General features: G+C 52.6%; 3 long non-coding RNA genes across 13 annotated transcripts; 2 read left to right on the top strand and 1 right to left on the bottom strand.

Annotated features, from left to right (window-relative positions):
* Positions 1–3,675: 3,675 nt before the first annotated feature.
* Positions 3,676–11,615, top strand: LOC144285654 (uncharacterized). Its single transcript, XR_013353905.1, has 4 exons — positions 3,676–3,733; positions 4,076–4,208; positions 5,252–5,447; positions 10,244–11,615. It is a non-coding gene; the product is annotated as an uncharacterized LOC144285654 (long non-coding RNA).
* Positions 4,002–19,313, bottom strand: LOC144285652 (uncharacterized). 9 transcript variants are annotated; one of them, XR_013353901.1, is made up of 8 exons: positions 19,065–19,313; positions 18,698–18,878; positions 18,258–18,359; positions 17,523–17,659; positions 15,792–15,927; positions 12,481–13,825; positions 11,197–11,882; positions 4,002–4,270 (listed from the first exon to the last, which is right to left on the bottom strand). It is a non-coding gene; the product is annotated as an uncharacterized LOC144285652 (long non-coding RNA). The 9 variants fall into 9 exon arrangements; XR_013353898.1 differs by lacking the exon at positions 15,792–15,927 and having other exon boundaries at positions 19,036–19,296; XR_013353897.1 differs by lacking the exon at positions 15,792–15,927 and having other exon boundaries at positions 19,050–19,295.
* Positions 12,177–18,823, top strand: LOC144285655 (uncharacterized). 3 transcript variants are annotated; one of them, XR_013353907.1, is made up of 4 exons: positions 12,177–12,798; positions 13,244–13,498; positions 16,786–17,799; positions 18,428–18,823. It is a non-coding gene; the product is annotated as an uncharacterized LOC144285655 (long non-coding RNA). The 3 variants fall into 3 exon arrangements; XR_013353906.1 differs by having other exon boundaries at positions 12,180–12,798; positions 17,671–17,799; XR_013353908.1 differs by lacking the exon at positions 16,786–17,799 and having other exon boundaries at positions 12,183–12,798.
* Positions 19,314–22,892: the final 3,579 nt, after the last annotated feature.

Genomic DNA, 22,892 nt, shown 5'->3' with positions numbered 1-22,892 from the left:
CCCCGAGGCCCTGCGGGCGACCAGGCTCCCGCTGCCCTGGGTTCCGCCCGCCCCGGCCCCGGGCCTGGGCGGTCACAGTGCGCCCTAAGGGCCCTTCGGGTTAGGGTCCCCGGCCTGTCCTCTCCCCACCCGCCTGCACCACTGTCCCTCCCGGCGGATCCGGGAGCGCCGAGCCCCTGCAGTGGTCGTTGCTCAGGTGGCCTTGGCCGGGGGCGGGCTCCCAGGGAAGGAAGCTCCGAGGGCAGGGCCGGGCCGCCTGCCCAGGGGAAGAGCTCCGGGCGGCGGCCCTGGGGCCTCGGAAGGGCGCCCTCCCCCATCCTTTCGTGCGTAGAACCGGCTTTTCCAGCTCGGCAGCTCCGTCAGGGTTCCGGGCGGTGGGGATTGTTTTCTGCCCCTGGGGCCTGGGTGGGAAGAGTGAAGACGGAGAAGTGGGTTGCCCACGGAGTGTTTTGCCATTCTCTCCCTCACCCCCTCCTCCAGGGGCGCCCCAGGGCCCCTCCCGGCTGAAAGACAGAAACCAGCCCCTTCTTAACCAAAAAAAAAAAAAAAAGCGCAGATACCAGGACTCATCAAGCAGTGCCTTTTGGACAAAGCTCAAGTGGAGGCCGTGAAGCTCATGGCAATGGTTGCTGGAGTTTGATGCCCTTGCTGGGCAGTGAGCAGCACCAGAGGTTCTCAAGACACAGGGAAAGGCGGGGCTTCTTCCCCCTGGTGAGCTGATGGGTGGGAGAGTTGGAAGACCCATTCCCGACCTTGACCTTGTCTCAGCTGGGTGAGGCCCCAGACTCTGACCTGCAGGGTGTCCCCCACCAAGCTAGGATGCCCAGAGAAAATGTCTGGCCCCGGCTCTCTCAGATCTCTTAGCCTAATGGGAGACAGGTAAACAATCAAAACACGGGATGGTGAGAGCTCTTGAGCTCCAGAAGAGGCCTGAGCCAGGGAGGCATCTCAGAGGAGGCGTCATCAGTACTGCTCTGGCAGGGATGCAGGGCGGTCCCAGGAGGCTGCAGACCCCAGACTGCCAAGGTGCCCAAAGCTTGGGCTATCATCCCAACAAAATAAAGGTGAGAATCCCTCAGAGACTTGGGCTGCCTTTCACGCTAAAGATGGAGAAACTGGGGTCCGGAGAGACAGAGCCAGCTGCCCAAGGTGGCCCAGCTAGCCAGAATTTGGGCTGGACCCTTGCACACAGTAAGCACCAAATAAATGGAACTGTGAGGCTTGGAATCCAGGCAGCCAGACCAATGTGCACTGCCCCTCCCTCCCTGCCTTCCTACAGAACTTTCCTGTGTACCTTCCACCTGGTGATTAAGACTCAGAGCCCTGTAAACAAAAGCATTAAGATAATTTTAGCTATTGCTAAGTGGTGTGATAGTGAGTGACGGGGAGTTCTTGAGAGAGCGGAATCAGCAAGGGCCTCTCAGATGCGGGTGCCTCTGAGCTGAAGGACAAGACGGAGCCAGCCATAAGATGGTTTGGGGACAGAATACTGCCAGGCACAGGGAATGGCAAATGCAAAGGCCTGGGGGCAGGAATAGGCCCCGAGTGTAAGAACAGAGTGGGTGTGGCTGCAGCAGAGGGTGGGAGGTACAAGCAGGCCACAGGGAGGAGTTTGGGTTTGATTTCAAATGCATACCTCACACTCAACCAGCATGGAGAGGTCAGAGACAGCTGCAGTGAAAGAATGAACGCCCTGACCACGGCGGGCCAGAGAAACAGCTCCAGGATAAGCACTTGGGCTGAACATCTGCTCTTCACAGCCCTGACTCCTTCTGCTGCAGCGTTTTTTGGGAGCCCCGTGACCAGAAGGGAGGGTTGCAGTCACCCACCAGGGGCAGAGCGCTGCTTTGGCTTGCCTTCCTGGTGACTCAGAACGCTGTGTCCCCTGGGTCCCGCCCCCGTTTGCTGCCCCCAGGGGACAGTCATCACCATATTGCATCAGGGAGCATCACCGTGGCACACTCACCACGTGCCAGCCCTGTATGTGGGTGTGTGAACTCGGTGCCCACTTTACAGATGAGAAGACAGAGAGAGGCAAAGACATCCGGCCAAGATGGCATGCTTGATGTGCTCTGGGGTCGGCTTCATGCTGCACGGTGTGTGGGCTCCAAGTGCAGCTGGCTGGAATGTCAGGACTGAAGCCTCGCTGGAGTCAGAGTCTTTGGGGGGGGGCCTTGTAGGGGCTGGAGGGGTGTGGACGGGGATTGGAGGATCCAGAAAGCAAAAATCTGGAAGGCAGGCTGCAGGTCCAGGAGAGAGTAGACATGAGAGAAAGGTATGTGGACTCCTCCAACCTTGAGCAAGAAGCGGCATGCACAATTGGCACGGGTGAGCACACACATGGACACGTGGTGAGCACACTCGGGCACATGCCAGCACGTAAGGAAGTATGCACACACACAGCACCTTGGTCCATGCACAGGCACGCATGGCACACACTGTGCGCACACGCACACACCGTGCACACATGCATACAACCGTGCATATGTGCTTACGAATGCACCACACCCACGTGAGGTGTGCACATGTAAGCATACCTCGGTACACATCCACATGGGCACGAACACAGCACACGCTCACAGAACCTCACAACAGACCATCTGCACATTTCTCTCCTTAGCAATTATCGTGGTTCATCCATTCATGCGACAAACCATGTTGAGCCACTTTGGGTACCTGGCCAGGGGGTTGGGTGCTGCAGACCCAGCCAAGGGGACCCAGGGTCCCACCCCAGCTGTCCCAGAGCTTGCAGTCTCAGCCAGGAGAAGATAGTCGGTAAGCAGTGAACTCAAATCTTTCAGGACATTTGTCACTGGTGCCCTGGAGAAGTACAGGGAGCTGGGGTCCACACAGGTCCGGGGCACCGGTTCCCTGCGGGAGGGGACTGGGGTTCGGTGACAGGACAAGTCAGAAAGGAGTTTGGCTGGGAAGGAAGAGGCTAGTGTGTGGGTGGGAGAGGCCCGGACAGGCTGGGGATGTGGGCCTGCTGAACCAGATAGGCCAGCCTTGGGTCCAGAGGGCACCCACACTGACTCCCTTCCCACCTGGGAGCTCCCAAGGGTGGGGCTGCGGAATGTCCCTGTCCCTTCAATATGGGGTCAGCAGCTAGGGGAAGGAGGGAGCTAAGGGGAGTGGCCACAAGCAATGCCCTGTCTCTCTCCCCTACCCCTTGCTTCTCCCCCTCTTCCCTAAGCCTCTCACTCCTTCCCTCCCTCTTTGTCACACACACAGCCCTCAGTTTCCCTATCTGGGCAATGGGCGGGTGCCAGCACCTTCCTCACAGAGCTGTGAGGAAAATCAATGGGAGATTGCTTCATAGAGGGGGCTTGGGCCACTGCCCTTCCTCTAGGCAGGGATCAGCCTGTGCCTCGTGTGTGCCAGCAACACCCCCACACCCTACCCTGCACCCTCTTGTGCCCCATGTCATACCACACACACACAGCCCCCCACACCCCCTACACCACCACGCCATGGGCCACCTCCCAACCCCCCCCACACACACACACTTGGCCACCTTGGGCAGCCCGGCCAGTCACACCATCTCCACCCACTGACCTCCCCCTTAGGTCCTGGGCAGTGACAAGTGTGCGGGCCGCCCGCGGACCCCCCCTCCCACCCCCGACCCCGGCTGCAGGGCTCTGCTCATTGATCCAAAGATGCTCTTTCCTTTCCCTCAGGCGCTTCTCTGAAGGATGGAAAAATCGATGCCCACAGAAGAGCGGGTGCAGGGCAGGTACAGACACCACGCTGGGGAGAAGACCAAGGGCAGGGGGGATATTAGGCGCCTCTGGGGGTTCCACCAGCTGGGGCGCTGCTCCCCATCTCCCAGAACAGACTCAGAGTCGGGTGTGGTCAGCGCAGGCACAAGCCCTGTGGTTTTGTTTGGTAGTATTTTGTTCTGATTACAAAAGCTGCCTATATTCAGCGTAGGAAATAAAAATCACCCAATCCCTCCCCAGAGGTAACCTCCCTGTTAACGCACATAGTAAATCCTTCCAGCCTTTTTTCTCTGCACATCGAGCACACTTTTTATTTTTGCAAAACTAGAATGTGCTCAACTGCTTTTCTTCACCAGTGTGCTCCTGTGCCGTGATGGGGCGCAGTTTCACCGTATCTGATGGCTGCGCCAGGGGTCATCTCGTCCGATGGTCGAGGCCCTGCACGGGGCCTGGGGTCAGAATCTTGGTCCATTGGCTCTGTGACCTCAGGTAGGTGGCCTGACCCTCTGACCTCAACTTGGTCCTCCTCTGTGTGGCCGGGCTGCTGATGCCTGCCAAGAGTCACATGAGACAAGAGTCAGAATAGACTCATTCCCTCGGAGCACATCAAGAGTGTTTCATCAACTGTGGGTAAAGTGGTGTTTTTTACATTTACCGTTACACACCCAACCCATCATTGTTTAGCCAATCCTCTGTTATAGAACATTTGGGTTGTTGATGTCCCTTAAAGAAGAGGCCTCGATGAATATCCTTGCCAAGAAATCTTTGACAAATCCGCAATTATTAATTCTGAGTAATTTTAAGGAGGAAAGTTGTACACGTTTTAGGACTGGTGTGTCCTACATGTGCCCAACTGCCCTCCGGAAACCTTCTGGTGACACTCTTGTATGAGTTTCTCAAGGTAACAAATTACCATAACCTTAGTACCTTAAAATAACAGAAGTGTATTGTGTCACAGTTCTGGAGGCCAGAAGTTCAAAGTCAGGTGTCATAGGCAGGGCTACGCTCCCGCTGAGGACTCCAGGGGAGGGTCCTTCCTGCCCCTTCCAGCTAGTGACAGCCGCCTGTGCCCCTTGACCTCTTCACTCCAGCCTCTGCTTCTGGTCTCCTCCTCTGTCTGTTTCTCCCCTGTGTGTCTCTTACAAGGACACTCTCCTGTAATCCAGCATGATCTCCTCATCTCAAGATCTTTACTTTAATTACATTGGCAAGACCCTTTTCCCATAAAAACACAAAAAAACAAAAACAAAAAACATTCCCAGTTCTAGGGATTAGGACATAGTCATATCTTTTGGGGGGCTACCATTCAACCAACTACACACTCCTACAGAGGAACAAGGGTCATGTAGAATTATTTTTCCCCTCACCACACAGGACATTTCTATTTTAAAAAATGTTTGGCCAATTTAATAGGTAAAACAAAAAACAAAACATCTTATTTTCAACTGACTTCTTTTGCTAGCAAGGAAGAGGAATCTGTTTTCAGATGCTTTGGTTGGTCACTTGTATTTCTTATTTTCTTACTGATTCAGGTCCATTGTCCAATTCCCTTTTGGGTATTAGTGATGAAAGAAAACATTTGCCAACTTAAGCAGTCTTTCAGCTAAACTATTTTTCAAGCCTAAAATCAAGACAGTTCAAAGACTGAGAAACTACCACTCACAGAGCTTTGCTGAAAGAACCAATGAAAGATTGCCTAAAGAAGAAGGAAACCAAGCCCTATATCAAGTATGTAATGAGCCATAAGCAAAGATATTAAAATGTAGGTAAAATCTAAGTAAGAATTGGCTATTAAAATCAATAATAATGACAAATGTGGACTCGAAACAAGATCAACCCAAAATATAGGCAATCATACATGGTGATTGGAAGGTATGACTAGAGTTAAATCATGCTGAGACCTTCACTGTCTAGGAAGAGGGTGGGGAGTATTGATTTAGATCATGGTAAGTCAATTATGCATGCTAGAAATTTAAAGATAACCTCTAACAGGCAGAAATGGAACATAAAACTTTCAAACCAACACAGGTAAAAGGGAAATAAAGAAAACACGATGGGTTTAATAGAAAGCAAAAAAGAAGAGGCAGGGAAGAATGCTATTGATTTTTGTGTTTTTGTAGGATTACATGTTATTATTTCATAGTTTTTTCTGCTCCCCTTGAGTTGTTATGCAGACAATTATATGATCCACAAATAAGGATAATTTTGTCTCCTTTGTAGTTGCTGTTCTTTAATTGATGTTTCTTGTCTTATTGCATTGTCTAAAAGCTTCAGGGCTATGTAAAGTTATAGAGGCATTATTAAGCATCCTCGCCTTATTCTGGACATTACTGAGAATGCTCCCAGTACTTTACCACTCAATGTGATGTTGGCTGTTGGTTTGAGACAGATATTCTTTGTCATGGAATCAGTCAGGATAAGTTAGATTTGGCTGCAGTAACAAATCATGTCACAATCTCATGGCTTGAGAAGGGTTTATTTCCTGTTCATATTAAGTCAGCTGTGGATTCAGGCAACTGTCTCTCAGCTACAGCTGTGATTGGCTCAGGATTGTACCTCCACATCATCAAATGTTCACATGCTTGGTGTCTCAAGAGAGAGAATTGGAGAGTCTTGTGCCAGCAATTAAGTTCTTCTACCTGGAAATGACACACATTACCTCAGCACAGGGCCCTGCCTAAACCCACTGAAAAGTGCAATCACAGCCTGGAAGGAGGACTGGAAAGATTGACAAGCATCGTAGATGTCACCATAAACACATTAAGGATGCATCCTTTCTTTCTTGCTTGCTTGCTTTCAGATTTTATTTATTTATTCACGAGAGACACAGAGAGAAGCAGAGACATAGGTCGAGGGAGAAGCAGGCTTCCTGCAGGGGAGCCCGATGTGGGACTCCATCCCAGGACCCAGGGATCATGCCCTGAGCCAAAGGCAGACCCTCAATCACTGAGCCACCCAGGCACCCCAGGAAGCACCTTTCATTGCTGATTTTATCATTGGGACCCCAAAAGTCGACCTGAAAAGTCATTAGGCCCTGGCTGTGTGATGAGTAGCTCAAGATGCTGGTGTAAAGAGGAAGGTGAAGTCCTGCATTCACAGGCTATGATGACTTGTGTCTCCATTCAAGCCTGGCTGCACGTGTTACCCTCCAATTCTGCGAAGTCTCTCAATCCTCATACCCAATCTCCTCTTTTTCCTGAGTTCATTTGAGCAGATTTCTCTTTCTTATGACTTGCACAATGTCACCCGGGATTATTTGCTGCTGTTTTGTTTGGAATTTCTATCCTCTTCCTAAGCAAGACCTGTCGTTTTCCGCCAACTCTTCATTCTAGGGTTATTCCACATTCTTAAGATAACTGGGGAAGCTTTCCATCTTTCCTGTGTCCTGAAACAGAATGTCTGAAATATGTGAAGAGTTGCCATTAGAAGTGTCGGGACCCCACACTTCTCTAGGAAGTAGCTCTTTCTCTACCTTTTCAATTTACTCTGTAGTAATACATTTTTTGGTTCTCCTCTACTTGTTGTTTTGGGTTATACATATTTTCTGATAAAAATATCTGCTTATTCATTTTTTCAAATTTATTATCATAAGGCTTTACTTAATATAATTTGATTTTTAAAATATTTTTGCTCCTATTGTGCATTCATTTCTCTCTGCTTATTATCTTTGGATCTGCCAAAAGTTTACCTAACTTATTAGACTTTCAAAAAGAACAAGTCATGGATTTATCTTTTATTTCTGGTGTTTTTCTCTTCTGTAATTTATGAAACTCTGCTTCTTATTTTTATTGACTTCCACCCTTTCTTATTCAAGAAATTCACAACACTGAGCTATGAATTTTCCTCCTTATAACATTTTAACCACCTTCCCATACATTTAGATATGTGGTATTTGCAGTGTTTCTTCTTTTTTTAAAAAATAGTTTGCCATGTAGGTTCTATTTAGAGTTATTTACAAAAGTGGTTTTTAATTTTCAAATGGTTGGCTTTTTAATTTAAACTTTTGTTAATAATTTCTAGCTTAATTGCATGGTGGTCAAACAATGAGGCTTTTGCTATATCTGCTTGGGGGATTATACTGAGTTTTTCTTTATGGCCTAATATATGATCAATTTTCATAAATGTTTGATGGGCCCTGGCACATAAATGAGCATCTTTTATTTGTAAGGTACAAAGTTCAGTTATTAAATCAACCTTATTAATTCTATTCTTCCAATTCCACACAAGTGTGTTGGGGGGGATAGGATTTAAAGATACCAAAGACAGAAGTGTGTTAAGGCTCGTCTGGAGGTTTTTTGTTTGTCATTCTATGTGTGTCTAAGTTATTGCTCCCTGGGTTGGGTCTAATGCTGTAGAGGACGTAAAAGATCATGACAAGCAGATCTTGATTCTGACTTGTATTCTTCATCAATACAAATGACCTTCTGGCTCATGTCCTGATTTTTGCCTAAGATCCTTTATCTGATATAAATACTACCGTTCGTCTCATTTGACTTGAACTTGCCTCATATAACTTCCCTCTGATCTTCTATTTTTCACCTTTCCATGTCCCTGGGGTTTTAAGCTTCTTTCTGGTAAGCACTGTCTAGTTGGCTTTCCATCTTAGTTTTTGTTTTATCCAATCTGAGAGTCTTTGGTGTTTTACTAGGAAAACCTCACGCATTTATATTCCTAATTCACATGGACCTGCGGGGGGTGGGAGTGGGGGTGGGGCTTGCTCCGGGGAGGGGACGCTGTTCTCACTTTGATCCCTTCACCCCCAGCAGTTCTTCCTTTTGTTTCCTGCAAGTTGTTTGACCATTCTGAATGTTGCTTTGGTCTTCTCCAGACTTTGGTCAGTAGATATTTTGTTTTTTATTGTACTAAGTAGATATTTTGTTTCTCATTGCACTAGAAAGTTACCAGGTACCTTGAAAAGCCTCATTTGTAGCTGCTGGGCCCTCTGAAGGCGCCTGGTGAACCCCTCTTCTGCAGAGCATTCTTGAAGGGCCCCGCCCGCCTCAGATCCATGTTGATGTGACTTAAAGCTTCAGATCCAGATGGTTCGATTATTATTTTTCTAGTCTATGATTTGTCATTTAACAATAATTTTTGACATTTGTATTCAGTCTGGAAACGATATTTACAATAATTCTTCCGACTCGCTGCTTTTTAACTAGTTTCGGTGCTAATGCCCAGACTTTTTAAGCCACGGGGTTATCATTCTTAGACTCCCAGCTGATGGGAGCATATCTTTCCGTAATAAATACTTCAGCATTTCCCCCAAACCTCATAAACATGGCTCCCTTATCACTTAGCATCCAGTATAACACAATCTAAACCGGCCTGGGTTTATTCTTGCCTTCCTGGAGGCATGTAGGATGTTGTCCTTATTTGCATAAGTCACACACTGTTTTCCAGAACATGTCTCCATAGAAGTCTCTATTTATTTTCCCCAGAATGCAGTGAACCTTTCTGATCTGCACAGTCAGATCTTTTTGTTTCATTTTATTTTTATTTTATTTTTTTATTTTTATTTTTTTTGTTTCATTTTAAAGCACAGGTGAGTTTCCATTCATTATATCTCTAAGTCACCTCTTATTCTGGCCTTTTCTTCAAGAACCCCAGCTGTGTGGGGGCTACCTCCTCATCCCCATGAACTTCTCATGCTTTGTTTTCAGCTCTTGTCTGCTGTCACACTTTTTAGAATTGTCTCCAGGTTGGCCTTTCCATCCCTGATTGCATTTTCTGCACTACAGTCTCTGCTTTTTACTGCCTCCAGCGTGGATTTGAATTCTGTTTCTGTGCTTTGTCCCTTCCTGGAGTCCTTCCTTACCCCATCAGCCAATTCCTGGGGTTGCTGTACCAATACAACTGAGGGTGGCTTACAACAACACAAATGAATGTGCTTCTTGCTTTCTCTCTCTGTGACTTCTCTTCTTAGACGAACACTTATCATTGGATTCAGGGCCCATCCAGTTCACCCACGGTGACCTCATCTTGAGATTGTTAATTAAATATGCAAAGACCCTTTCCCAGATAAGGTCATATTCAGAGTTGCCAAGGGTTAGGACTTGGACGTATCTTTCCTGGACCACAAGTTCAGTGCAGTAGGCCATCCCCGTCCCTGCTCATATCCTGCTCTGCCTTTTCAGATTTGTCAGGGCTGCCCTATGGTTCCTGCTCCTGGTCTGGAGAGCCATGTCTTTCTATTAAAGTTGCCACAACGTTCGTTTCCCAACGTTTCCTTCTGGTTGCTTCAGGAAACCTCTTCCCAGTCTTCAGCGTTTCAGAGTGCTGATTCCTTCTCCAGGTTCTGTACATGTTTTGCCCACCATCCTTAATTGTTGATATCCTTCTTCTGGATTGTCCCTCACATACAGTTAACATTAATCCTCACTCCAAGATCACAGGTAGACAGGATAGGATCTGTACATGGCCTTTGCTCCTTACTGCTCTTGTCACCGCCAATTCCCCTCCTCAGTGTTTGGCTTGGGGAACAAATCCAGTGGGCTTTGCTCAATCCATTTCCCCATTCCCTGCAGGTTCCTGCCAACCGCAGCTCTGCCAAGTGAAGGTGGTATATGCTCCTGTCTGGCTATCTGGTTCTTGGACGTTCTGAACGGATGAAACATGCAGAAGTCCCAGCATGCACTGCTCCTGGGGGGTTTCCTGCTATCCCCTGGCCCCCTACATTCATGTTTGCTTCCCAGGATCCGCACACCATGAGGGCAATTTTGCCCTGCCCACCTACTCTGAAAGACCAGGGCACATTACTCCAAGATCATCTCTGGGAGGACAACTCAGACTGGCACAGATTCCAGGGTACTGGGTGGGGGCAAGTGATGGAGGAGGTCTGAGCACCTTCTTACATTTGTACCCGGTTTCTATGTCCTGAAGCTTCTCCCCAGCACTGTCCCCGCCATTATCATCAGTGCGATAGCTCCTCCCAGATTCTGGCACAAAGTTGGCAGTTATTCCCCATGTTGAGTGAGGCTCTGTCTTTCTCTCTGCCTTCATGAGTATTTAATGGAAAAACAAGAACAGCTGTATCAGGGGGTTTCTAGTTAGATGCCATTTTATATGGAAGTCCACAGATTGTGTGTGTGTGTGTGTGTGTGTGTGTGTGTGTGTGTTTTCAAGCCCAGACTCACTCATTCATTTACATTTATTTATTCCAAAAAAAGTGCCTTCCCTGCTTGGCTTCATAGTGGATGTCAGGATAAATCAACCAATAACCCAGAAGAGAGTTTTGCAAAGATGCAGGAGTGGGGGAAAGGCCCCAGGCCCCTATCCTTTCCTCCCTCTGCTTGGCAAAGCTGACCTCCCCAGCAGCCCTTCCAACTCGGAGACCTCATTCCTATGCCCTCAAATCAGCAGGCTGTGAAATCAAACACACTTCTGGAGCACCTAATTTGCTCTAGGCACCAAGTGGCTCTAAGGGAGAGAATCATCGAGAGAGAATCATCGGGTCCCTGCCCTCTGAGCACCTGCTTACATTTGTCCCTGGTTTTTCTGTATCCTGAGGCTCTCTCAGGCACTTCTTGCTTTAGAGCATGGTGTCCACCTCTTCTGATGGTTTGTGATGGTTATTTGATTGATGGCCTCACGAGACTCCTGCCAGACCGGCACCCTACGAGGGCTGGGACAGCATCTGTATCCTTGGGTGGTTAGCACAGCTAGGACAGGGCCAGGGCTGCCTGGAGGAGTGGCCATTGGAGCTAGGCTTTGAAGGGTAGACAGGAATTCGGTGAAGATAAAGTGGGGTGGGGGCAGGAAGGAGGGATGAAATCTCTTGGTCCAAAGCTGGCACTTCCTCTTGACCTTGTTCTTGCTGTGGTTTCTGCTGCTACATGGAGAAGATGCCTCTCTGGATCTTCTGAGAGGCTGAAGAGCCCTGGGGTCTCGGTGGTACTGGGGGAGCTGGGGGGGGGGTGTGGGACTGAGGTTGAGGTCGGTATTTTCCTCCTCTGGGTTCCCTTTCTTTGGCTTGCTTCCTCTTTATCTTTTTAAAGCAGATATAAGTGCTGCCCATCCCACCATGGAAGCCTCAGGGTTGTCATTACGTTTCCAACAGGCACGTTCATGGCTGGGTCTCCTGGACGTGAACCAAAAGCCATTTGGTTCAGAGGGAAGATTTGAGTCAGGCCCAGCTGGGTTTTCCCATCCTTTATTTGCCTGATCCTATTAATAATTAATGGTACAGTAATGAGTATTGCTTTTAATAGAATCTGCTGCCATCACTGCATTCTGTTCCCTGCCAAGGGTTTCCCCCAAAAGGATTCACGCTCACAAGGCTGAGTTTCCTGCCATGGGCACCATTGGGAAGCGGAAGGTCCCTTGCTGTTGTCCTTCCCAGCTCCTCCTCTCTTCTGGGACCCGAGCCCCCTGCCCGCGCCCCCTCCCCCCCCAGTCTGGAAGCCCCTCTTGCTACCATTTCCTATTTCCTCCCTGAAGCCCCACCCATCATCCCCTGGAGGTTCCCACAGTGAAGCGAGACTGCCCCATCCAGCCCAGCCAAGCGGGGCATTGTCACGCCTCATCTGTCACCAGGGCAAACTGGTCCCATTGGGCAGGGACAGGGCAGGCTAGAAGCTGCTGCATGCCCAGCTTGTCATGGGCGTGAGACCCACACCGTGCACGCAGGAGCCCACATTCTGGATGAAAAAGCCCACCTCTACAAAGGCCAGTAGGATGGGCATGGGGGAAAGGTTGGGTCCTGGCTTGGCCTCTGTGACACCAGGGGATAGTGTTATCGACCTTGCCCCACATCTCCACTTACTCATCTGTAGAACAAGGATGTTGATGGTCCTTACACCCCCCTCCCCTAGAATGTTCTGGGTGAGAAAGGGAGTGAATGTGGGGGAAGCTAAGTTCAGGGAAGCTCCTTAATATTCACTCCAGGAAAATATCTGTGATGTGCTCAGGGTTTTAGCTATTCACGATGCTATTCATTGTGGTGTTATTTACGACATCATAAGTTGGAAACCACCTCCTTGTTCAGTAATAGAGGACTGGCTTAGTGAGGGTGAGCGTAGCTCCACAATGGGGCATGGGGCTGCTCGGGGAAAGGGGGGCTTTGGGACTGCTCCCCCAAATGGTACTGTGCTGAGAAGCCCCCTGGGAATGCTGGGGAAATGCATGTTCTAGGGATTGGGGCTGAGATTCTGCACTGCTGACAGCTGCTGGTCTCTGAGGACCCTCAGTACTGGTGGGGCAGAGGCTCTGGGTGGTGTAGATGTCTGGGTCCTGCTGGTGGATGGAAAAACTGGGTTGCAAAACAGAGTGTGTTCTGTGATCCCCATGCTGGGCTCAAAGCAGAGCCCACGCTCCACATTCATTACCGAGTCTGGAGGCTAGGAGCTCAAGTGCTCAAAGTGCTTCTAGATGGGTGATGAATTATAGATAATTTAAAATTTTCTCTTTGGTTTATCTTAATTTCAAAATTATCCACAATTAACATGTATTACTTTTGTAAATGGAGAAAAATGTTATTTTTTTAAAAAAGAACAAATGTTCTCTTCCCTTCCCTACAACACAATCAGGGTAATATTCAGCCTGGAACGACGGGAATCCTGAGAAGACAAGGATTCTGGCCTCACTCCAGAGTCGTCGTGCAGGGCTGTGGCCTAGACCGAGTGGGCCACGGGGCTCGGGTGGCCCCTCCTCAAGTGCCTAGCACATGCCTGACACACCCAGTGTCCCCCTGCCCCCCACAGCTCCCGGGAACAGGACCATCACCATGGGGGCTGGTATAATGAGTGCCACTTTGCAGCCAAGGGAACTAGTGGCTCTTGGAGGTGAGTGACCCACCTTGTCACCCAGCTCCCTGTGGGGAGACATATGGGGAGCAGTGAGTGAGGGGCCAGCTGGAAGGAAACCTAGTCCTCCTTGAAGGCCTTTTTGGGCCACTAGTCAAGGCAGCCTCTCCAGAAAATCCAGACAGACAGGTGAAGAGCTTTGAAAATTAGCTGGAGTTTTTATGTCCCGGGAGTGGCGATGGGGAGCCAGTGAATGTTCTGCGCGAAGACGAAGTGATTCAGGCTGTGAGCAGCTGGTTGCAGTGAGGAGACCCAGCTGCAGGTTCGAGGTGATCACAACAGGCCAGGCTGGGTGACACACAGCAGCTGCGGCAATGTCAATAGTGGACACTCCGTGAACTCCCATCCCATCCAAGGACCTGAAATCACTCCTCACTTAATCTTTATAAGGTCCTAGGATGGCCCTGCTGCCCTTCTCCCTATTTCGCAGATGGGAGAACTGAGGCTCAGCACCATGAGACAGCACAGCTGGGGTGGGCACTGGTTCGGCGTGACTTCAAATTGGATATTTTATTTTATTTTATTTTTATTTTTATTTTTTAATTTTTATTTATTTATGATAGTCACAGAGAGAGAGAGAGAGAGAGGCAGAGACACAGGCAGAGGGAGAAGCAGGCTCCATGCACCGGGAGCCCAATGTGGGATTCGATCCCGGGTCTCCAGGATCGCGCCCTGGGCCAAAGGCAGGCGCCAAACCGCTGCGCCACCCAGGGATCCCCAAATTGGATATTTTAAATACAGTGCTCCACTGCAGAGAGAACAGAGAGCAGGAAAGGAGGATGAGCCCCAGGGGAGGAGTGGGGAGTGGGCAGGAAGGGATGGACTGAGCCATACTTCGCTAGCAGCCTCAGTCCCTGATTGGGACTTGGGGACCTGCAGGGCCAGGTAGGATGGGTGGTCCGAGGCTGGAGCCAGCACCGTAGGTGGGAAGTGAAGGAGGAGCAGACCAGGGTACAGGGGTGCGGGCCGATGTGCGGTGCCCAGGGAGTAAGAGTGGCTGCGGGCTGGGGGAGGTGAGAGAAGGAGAGGAGGCAAGGAGGCTGGGAGCATGCGGTGGGGGATGGCTTCCAGGATGGACTGTGAAGTATGGGGACTCACCATCTGTGAGCAGCACCAAGAGGCTGGTATAGAAGACCCACCTGGGCACTCCTCTCTCTCCATGATGCCCTGGTGTCCCATACCCCAGCTATTCCTGCAGCTCCTGCCCCCAGGCCCCACCCCTCGGGCTCCGGCTGGAATCCCTGATGGGGGAGCAGGCACCCACTTGCACTGTGCTGGAGCTGCCTTCAGCTGAGGCCAGGGCAGCATCTCATACAATCCTTCCCCCCAGCCACTCAAGGCAGCAAAATCTCTGGGGTCATACAGAGGGAGAAACTGAGGGCTGGTATCCCAGGCCCAAGCTGGAGGGTGAAGGGGTCCATCCGAGAGGCTCAGAGACTGTCCCTAGGGTGGTTTTGTAGGTCCGGGCCAGGGAGGGAGGGCTGAAGAGGGGCTGCACTTGGTGACTTCTGCTCCCCAGGAGCCAGCCCTCCCCCTTCTGCCTCTGCCAGGCCTCCTGGAGCAGCGGTGGCAGCTGGGCCTGGCCCAGGACCAGGGGAGGAAGGGGAAACAGCCAGTGGAGTGGGGGAGGGGGATGAACCAAACCTTGGAGCTCACTGGCAGGGCTCCCCTGCTCCCTGGGGATGCACTGTGCGCAGCCCACCAGGTGCCAGTCATGCAGGCACTGCACCCAGCAGAGCGGCCCAAACTGTAGCCCCACCCACTGGGCCCACTCTGCCAGCAGCCAGGACCAGGGTACATGTAGGCTTTTGTGGTCGAGACCTTTGGACTGGATCTCCATCTCTTAATTCCATGCCTCTTACCCAGCCACTCCTCACTGAACCTCATGCAGTGGGTACCATTGTCATCCCCATTTTATAGACGCTGAGGCCCAGAGAGAATGACATGAGCTAGAGCCTGAAACTTGCTGGGTACAGGGTCTGCCTCCCACCCCCCCCACCCCCACTGTAAAGACTGGCTCCTTGAGAAGTGTCCTCATGCACTACTGGTGAGAGGAGCCTTCATCACCCCACACTAGTGAACTGGAAACAGAGGCTCAGCCTGGGTGGAGACTGCGGCAAGGTCGCACAGTCAGGCAGCGAGGACCCTTCAGCTGCCCCCAACTAGGCCCCCAGAGATGGGAGTGCCAGGAGGCCCAAGGGAGGAAGCCCCTTCCTCAGGGTCAGGAAGGCAGAAGAGAAGGGGGAGGGCGGTGATCCGAGGTTGTGGTCACCTGAGCTGGTGCGACCAGGCCCAGCCTGCTAAGGAAGATAACCCTGGCTGGCAGGTGTCCCTGGAGGGTGGCAGCAGCCACAGACAGACCCAGCTTCATCTCATCATATCTGTGCCTGGTACTCTGGAGGCCAGATCTGGAAGTTCAGGTGCAGAGATCCGGTGCTCACCAGGAGCCTCAGGCCCCTGAGCCTCCTAGGTCGAGTATCTCCCACCCAAGATGTGACTCCCTTGGCCATCAAACCAAAATTAGCTGAGAACTTCTACAAGCTCCTTCCCTATATTAGAGCCAGGCAACCACATCAGCATGTGAGGGCTCTGAGAAGTCCTGCAGGACAGAATCCTTTTCGATTTTGCTTAATCCAGCCTTTCCTAAAGCATATTTAGCTACAGACTCTACTTTTTCTATGAAGTATATATTAGCATCTAGGGCAGATTGAACAGGGCCACAGAGTCTTTGCACTGCCATCATGGGGTGGGGGGTAGGGGAGGGGACTCCCTTCTCTCTGGCTGGGCCACGTGGCCAGTAGGGCCTGGAGGAAGTGATGCAGGAGCAGTTCCTTAACTGGTCTGGCAGCTTCACTCTGGCAGCTTCACCTCTGGCTTCTCGGAACCTTGAGCTTTGATATAAGGAATCAGCCTTGGCTGCTGGAAAGGGCAGAGGAAACCCCAAGATGAGGCTGCCTTGGGCACCCGGCCCAGTGGAGCCTTCAGATGACCCCATCTGACTGCAGCCACAGGACAGACCCCAAGTCAGGACCTCCCAGCTGAGCCCTGTCAACCCCAGCATTACACGAGAGACTAACTATTGTGACACAAGCCACTGCGTTGGAGGCGGATTGTCACACAGCAGCAGCAAACTGGAACAGTGTCCTGCAGGACCCCCCGGGGGGACAGGAGGTGCCCACCCCATCCTCACTGCCCACCACCCCACGCTAGCCCTTCAGGCCCAACAGCATTGTGGCACTCCCCTGCTTCACCCTCCCCCCATACAGGGCATGCCCTCCACCTGGAGTGTCCTCAACCACCTTTTCCACTCAGGAAGATCCTTCTAGACTCAGCTTCTAAGAGGCCTCCACTACGAGGACTTTTCTAATAGCCCCCAAGGTGGCTGCATTGTCCAAGCCTGGGATCTGCCTGGGCTCACACTTGCCAGCTGGATGAACTTGGATGGATACCTGCCTCTATGGGCCCCAGCTTCTCACATGCGAAATGGGGACAGTATTGTTAACAAGTGCATGAGGCTGTTGCACAGACAAACAGGAACGGGGTAGAGCAGACAGTGCATGCTGAATAAACTGGCTGTCATTATTATCTGCCCCATGCCTCCAGCAGAGTGGGTCCCCCTTTGCCCTGCAGCTCACTGCCTGCTGCACCCAAGCACAGCCTTGTGAAGTTACTGCTGCCCAAGAGAGGTTTGGTGGAGGATGAAAGACTCAGAATCCTCGACTAATTCTACTTGGAAGGATCCTCAGAAAATAGGGAACACAGCCCCCTTATTTTGACCAAAGGCCAGAGAGCTAGAGGGCCTTGCCCGAGGTCACACAACTCACTGTGGAACTAGATCCCAGGCTTCAGCTCCCTACCCTGTGCCTTGTCTGCAACCCCAGAAGGCCCAGAGGAAACCCCAAACCAACATTAGAGAAAAGGCGGTGGGATGTATTTGAATGGCTCAGGCTGCAAGTGACCAGCATGGAGGGTCAGCACCACTGGCAGGTGCTGCTGAGCTCACCCATTGTACAGATGGGAGACCTGAGGTTGGTGAGGTGCATGGGGCCTGGGCCCCAGAGACTGCTCAAAGCCCAGCCGTTCCTCCTGGTAGCTAGAGAATCTTGGGTGGTTTACATCTCCCAGCCCCACTGTCTTCATCTGCAAAATAGGAGTGAGAACACTTCCACCAGGGACAAGCTCAAGCATGGAGAACCCTGGACCACAATGTGCACGTAGACCCACTCCCCTCCTTCAACACCTGACAACCACTCACCAGCATACTTCCACCCGTCCTTTTGGTCAGTTCCTAGGTGGGCCCGGGTTCTAAATACACTTGGGGGGTCCTGTGGGGTTCTGAGGCTGTGGGGTTCTGGAAAAATTCTTCCTGCAGAATAGCTGGTGTGGGTAGGCCAGACCTTGGACTAGGGGTTTGCAGGCCTCAGATGCACAATCTGGTCCATGTGGGAATGTTGGGGGAGACAGGATGAATTTCTGTGTTTGTTGCACAGAATGGTGTGTGTGTGTGGGGGAGTGCACTTGCCCAGGATGGGGGGCTGGGTACGGGGAGGGGTGGCCCTGCAGCTGTACTCAGCACCGTGAGAGCTCTGCAGGCCAGGCCTGTCCTTGCCACTGGAGCAACCCCAGGACCCTGATTTGGAAGGATTAGAGCTGCCAGCTTCAAACAGAGCTGCAGCCCCAGCCATGGGGCTTAAAGGGGCCGCTGCAATGATAAAGAACCACCTTCGTGGTGACTTACCTGACCTTCCTGGGAGAATGTTCCACCAGCCCTTTCACCATCTTCCAGTACAACCACCAGCCAGCTTCAGGAGGGAGGCACTGGGCAAGGAGGAGCTGATGCCTGTAAGAGGGCTGTGCTCCAACAAACCAACCAGAGTTCGCATATTAAATAACACACTTGGTTTTAAGTTGCAGGGAGTGGGAGTGTGTGTCAAGAGACCCTTCCAGCTGGTGACCCTGAGGACGCTGCCTGAGGATTCCTCCATTATTAACGAACATGCTTCCCTCTCCCCAGCTCTCTGGAGCTTACATGTCAGGCTCAGAAATAGCTTAAGGGGAGGGCCTGGCATCCAACTTTAGGTCTAGGCAACTGTGCCATCCAGCTGGCTTCTCTGGGACTCAGTTTCCCCACACCTGGAGGAGAGGAGACACAAAGGGAGCAGGTGATACAACACAAACCCAGGACTGTTTCTGGGGGTCAGGTGCTGTCAAGGGCGGGGTCATCTCTAGTCCAGGTTCCGGCTCACAGAAAGCATGCCCGAGCAAGGAAATTCTGTTGAGCTTGTTAAATGGCCAGTGACCCTCCCAGGTCCGTCGGTGACCTCCAGGGGCTTCCAGTCTCAGGGCCTCCATTTTCCATCTGTGAATTAAAGGGGCGGAGGGCGAGTGATGCAGGCAGGGGCTGCCGTAACCCCAGGGCGCACCCGGGAGACCCCAGCCTGGGAGGTGTGCAGGGACCTACTCCCTTAGGGACACAGGGTTGGGGGGGGGGAGGAGAACTCCATCTCATTCCACACCCCCAGCTCCTAACTCCTGCTCTGTGGACCTGACTGCTCCACCAATTGATTAATCGATTGGTTAGCGGATTGACCGAGTCCCCGCCGCGGAACCGCCTCCAGGCGGGCCTCCCAGGAAGCCCCCTTCTGCCCCCGTAGCCCCGCCACCAGTCTCCGAAACCCCCTCTCAGGTGCGCTTAGCAGCGGGCAGGGGGCGTGTCCGGGGCGTGTCCGGGGGCGTGGCTCCCTCTGTGCCCCGCCCCCGGGGTCGGCGCGTTAATCCGCCGCGGCTCAGCCAATCAGCCGCCGGTTGCCGGGGCAACGACCTCTCCCATCGGAGCCTTCAAAGTGTTCCCCCTCCCTCCGCGAGGGCTCCACGCGAGCCCGCGGCCTTCGACCCCGGGAGGGGCGGGCGGGGGCTGGGCTCCCTCGGCGGGAGAGACCCCCCACGGGCGGAGACCCGGAGAGAGACACAGAGACTGGCAGGGCTGGAGACGCGCGCAAGCCGGGGGAGACTTGGGTCGCGGACCCAGGTGGAGAAAATAGAGACGCGGCCGCGAAGGCGCGCCCCCGCCCCCACCCCAGTCTCCGAGGCCGAGAGGGCGAGCCCGGGAGAGACAGTCCCAGCCAGGGACAGAGACAGCTGGAGAGATCGTGGGAGAGACCGAGACAGCGCAGGCAGGGGGGAGGTGGAGGCCGCCCCCCGCAAAGCAGAGACCAGGGCCAGCAAGGGGGAGAGCGTCGGGAGGGGGCGAACTTGTGAAAATAAATATTTATAAATTGAGAGTTTCTAAATTCTTTTTGCATTTCTGTAGTAAATTATTCATCTGTGTATCTCCCTCCCTCCTCCTATCTGCTTGGGGAGCTGCCAAGGGGGGTGTTCCTTCCTATGCTCTCCCTCCGCCGCCCCCTCCCTCCCTGCTCGTTCTCCTCCCCCTCCCCGTCCTCTCCTTCCTGCCCCTTTCTGCCCTCCTACTCCCTCTTCGTCCCACTCCTCGTCCTATATCCCCTCTCCCCACCTCCGTCTCCTCCCCCCTCCTCCCCTCTCCGTGTCCTGCCCCTTCTGCGCTCTCCTCCTCCTCGGTCCCTCTCCTCCCCCCTCTTCTCCCCCCTGCTTCCCGTCTCCCCCCTCCCTTTCCTGCTCCGGCTGGAGCTGGGCCCCGGAGGCTGGCGAGGAGGGGCCGCCGCCCGGAGGTGACTGGCTGCCACGCTCTGGCGTTTCGTCCCTGCCTTAAATAAGAATAATCGTCTAAGTCAGCGGGGCTGGGATTAAAAAAACACTCGTCACTGGCAGTCTGGCACCCCCAACCGGGATCTCGGAAATCTTCCTCCAGAGGACTGGGGACACTGGAGTTGGGGTGGGGGGATGTGGGAGCTGGGCTGAGAGGGTCCGCAGTCCCAGGAGGGCCCCAGGCTGGAGCCAGAGGCCACACGCTGCCCCCAGAACCTCGAGAACCTCGGCTGGCCGGCCTCGCTTTACTCCTCTGTAATATGGGCCTGGGGACTGACTTCCTATTCTCAAGAGCCAAAACCACTCTCAAGTCTGTTGGGGAGTCTGAAAGCTTTCAAGGCCCTTCTGAGAATCTCCACAGCTTATGAGGCACACAGGATGAGTAAAGGTATAAGGCCAGTTCCTAAAAATCAGGCAAAAGGGCAGGGGAGGGAGGGAGGGTCAGGGCCCAAGTCCTAGTGTGCTGCACCCAGCTCCTGGTCTGTGAACTGGGCCAGTGATGCCCCCTCCCCTCAACCAAGGAGGAGAGGAGCCTGGGCTCCACAGGGGTACTAACTGCTGCATGCTGTGCATAGGTCGGTGTCTGGGCAGCTCTTTTCCCCCCGCTCCACATCTCCCATCCCCACTACCCCTGCCTCCACCCCAGGCAGCCTCCAGGTTGCCCAGAATAAAGTGCAGCAGAGAGAGGAGGCAGGAACTTCTCCCGGGTCAGGGAGTGGTCAGCACCAAAGAGCTCCCCTGCCCCTGTGACCAGCCCAGAAGCCTCAGGCAAGCCTTTGCCAAGGATCTGCATCCTTTCTCCCCTGAGATGCTGTAGGTAGAAGGCAGCCTCCCCTCAACTGGCCTTCCCTTCTGGGCACATAGGCCTGGGCATTGGGGCCTGAGTTCTGCCCCTGCTATCTGACCTCAGCCCAGCCCAGTCCTCTGGGGTGAGGGTTCCAGATTCCTTTCAGCCCTCATTTGGGTCTGGCTTTGGCAGAGCAGAGGGGTGTCCTCACCCAGCTGCCTGTGCTTCCCACAGGAACATTCTGTCACCATGTTGGTGCTGCCTGGAGGGAAGGGGTGCCCAGCCTGCCCCAGCCCAGTGACCTCAGGCCCTCTAGGATCCTCTGAAACACCCATCTCTCATCCGAAGACTTCCCTGCCTTCTGTGGTCTTTTTGCAGAAGCACAGTGAGAAACGCTTCGGGGGAAAAAGACCCTCTGCTGGGTACCTGTCTGCCACTCTACTTCTGTGGCCAGTCACACCTCTGTTGGCCTAAAGCAGCGATTTTCAAGCCATTCAAGCCATTGGCCTAAAGCAGCGATTTTCAAGCTCTAGGGTGTTACTGGGAATGGGGGTGATGAGGGCCTCCCTGATTCATTTAGGAGTGATCACCTGGGTGAGATTTATTTTGAGAAGGAATAAAGAACAAGATTGAGACTGGAAAGTGGGTATAAAAAACCAGTTTGAAACCCACTGTTTTAAAATAATTAGGAGCCAGGAACTCCTAATTAAATTAAAATAATTGGGACAGGGAGTTGGGGCTTCCTGAAGTCCCCCCACTTGTGTAACTCAGTGCTCCCCCATCCACCACCCCAGGAAAAAGCAGACAAAACCCGAACTACAGCTTCAATGTCGGGAGGCCTGTCTGAGGATTTGCAGGGCCCAGAAAGTTGTCAAAGTCCTTGTGTTCAGACCCGACTATGGGCCCACCTAAGTGGATGAGAAACTGGAGCTCAAAGTTGCGCAGCCAGTACGGGTTCCTCTGTCTGACTCCAAGACCCGTGCTCCTGATGCTGACCACCCTCCCCTAAAGAGGTAGCAGAGTCACCCCTGCGTGCCATTGGCTCTTGCCCTTGTCCTGCTCATGGTCATTGTCAAGCTGTGCCCTAGGGTTTCTTTGGTCCCCAGGAAGGACTCACAGGTGCTAATGAGGCAACCATGGCCCTGGGCAGAGTACCCCTGAGTAGGCACTGCTGTGTCCCCCACATACCCAGCCCTCAGCCCAGGGGCGCCTGCCATCTCCACTGGGGATGACAGCCACATCTGCCACTCCCGGATAGACATTGTTCCCCAAATTCCAGAGCCCTCGTGCCTCTAAGAGGCCCCAATGCATGGCTGGCTACTTAGGTCCCCATGCACCTCTTTTCCTTAATCTCTCTCCCTGTCACATCTGCATTGTACTGGGTTCTAGGAACACCACCACTGTGCTGCCCAAGTCATGGCTCCTCCCAGAGAAATAAGGCCAGGCCCTGATCCTGAGCTGTGGACCCTTCTTCCCTAGAGTGAAGGTCCTCCCAAGAGGGAGGCGTGGCCGAAACAGCCTGGGGGTGACCTCCCTCTACCTTGCCAGAGAGACCCTGACATGGCAGGCCACCCAGGAGGAGCCAAAGAACTGGACCCTGCCAGTCCCTGAGGAAGTGAAGATGAATTTCAGAAACTTCCCGAAAGAGAGCTCTTGGGAGACATGAGTGTCTTTGAGAGGAGCCGATAAAGAAAGGATCCGGGAGGTCTCCAGCTTGGAGGTGAGATCTTGGATCCAAGAGAACTCAGCCCAGACTGGAACCTCGGCTCAAATGCTACTTTCTGGGCAGCTGCAGGCAAGTGCTCAACCTCTCTAGAACTCAGTGTTCACTATCTGTAAAATGGGCACAGCAGAACACTA

The sequence above is a fragment of the Canis aureus genome, chromosome 16 (genome assembly GCF_053574225.1).
Source record: "Canis aureus isolate CA01 chromosome 16, VMU_Caureus_v.1.0, whole genome shotgun sequence".
Classification (NCBI taxonomy): domain Eukaryota; kingdom Metazoa; phylum Chordata; class Mammalia; order Carnivora; family Canidae; genus Canis; species Canis aureus.
This window is presented reverse-complemented; position numbering and strand designations above follow the sequence as displayed.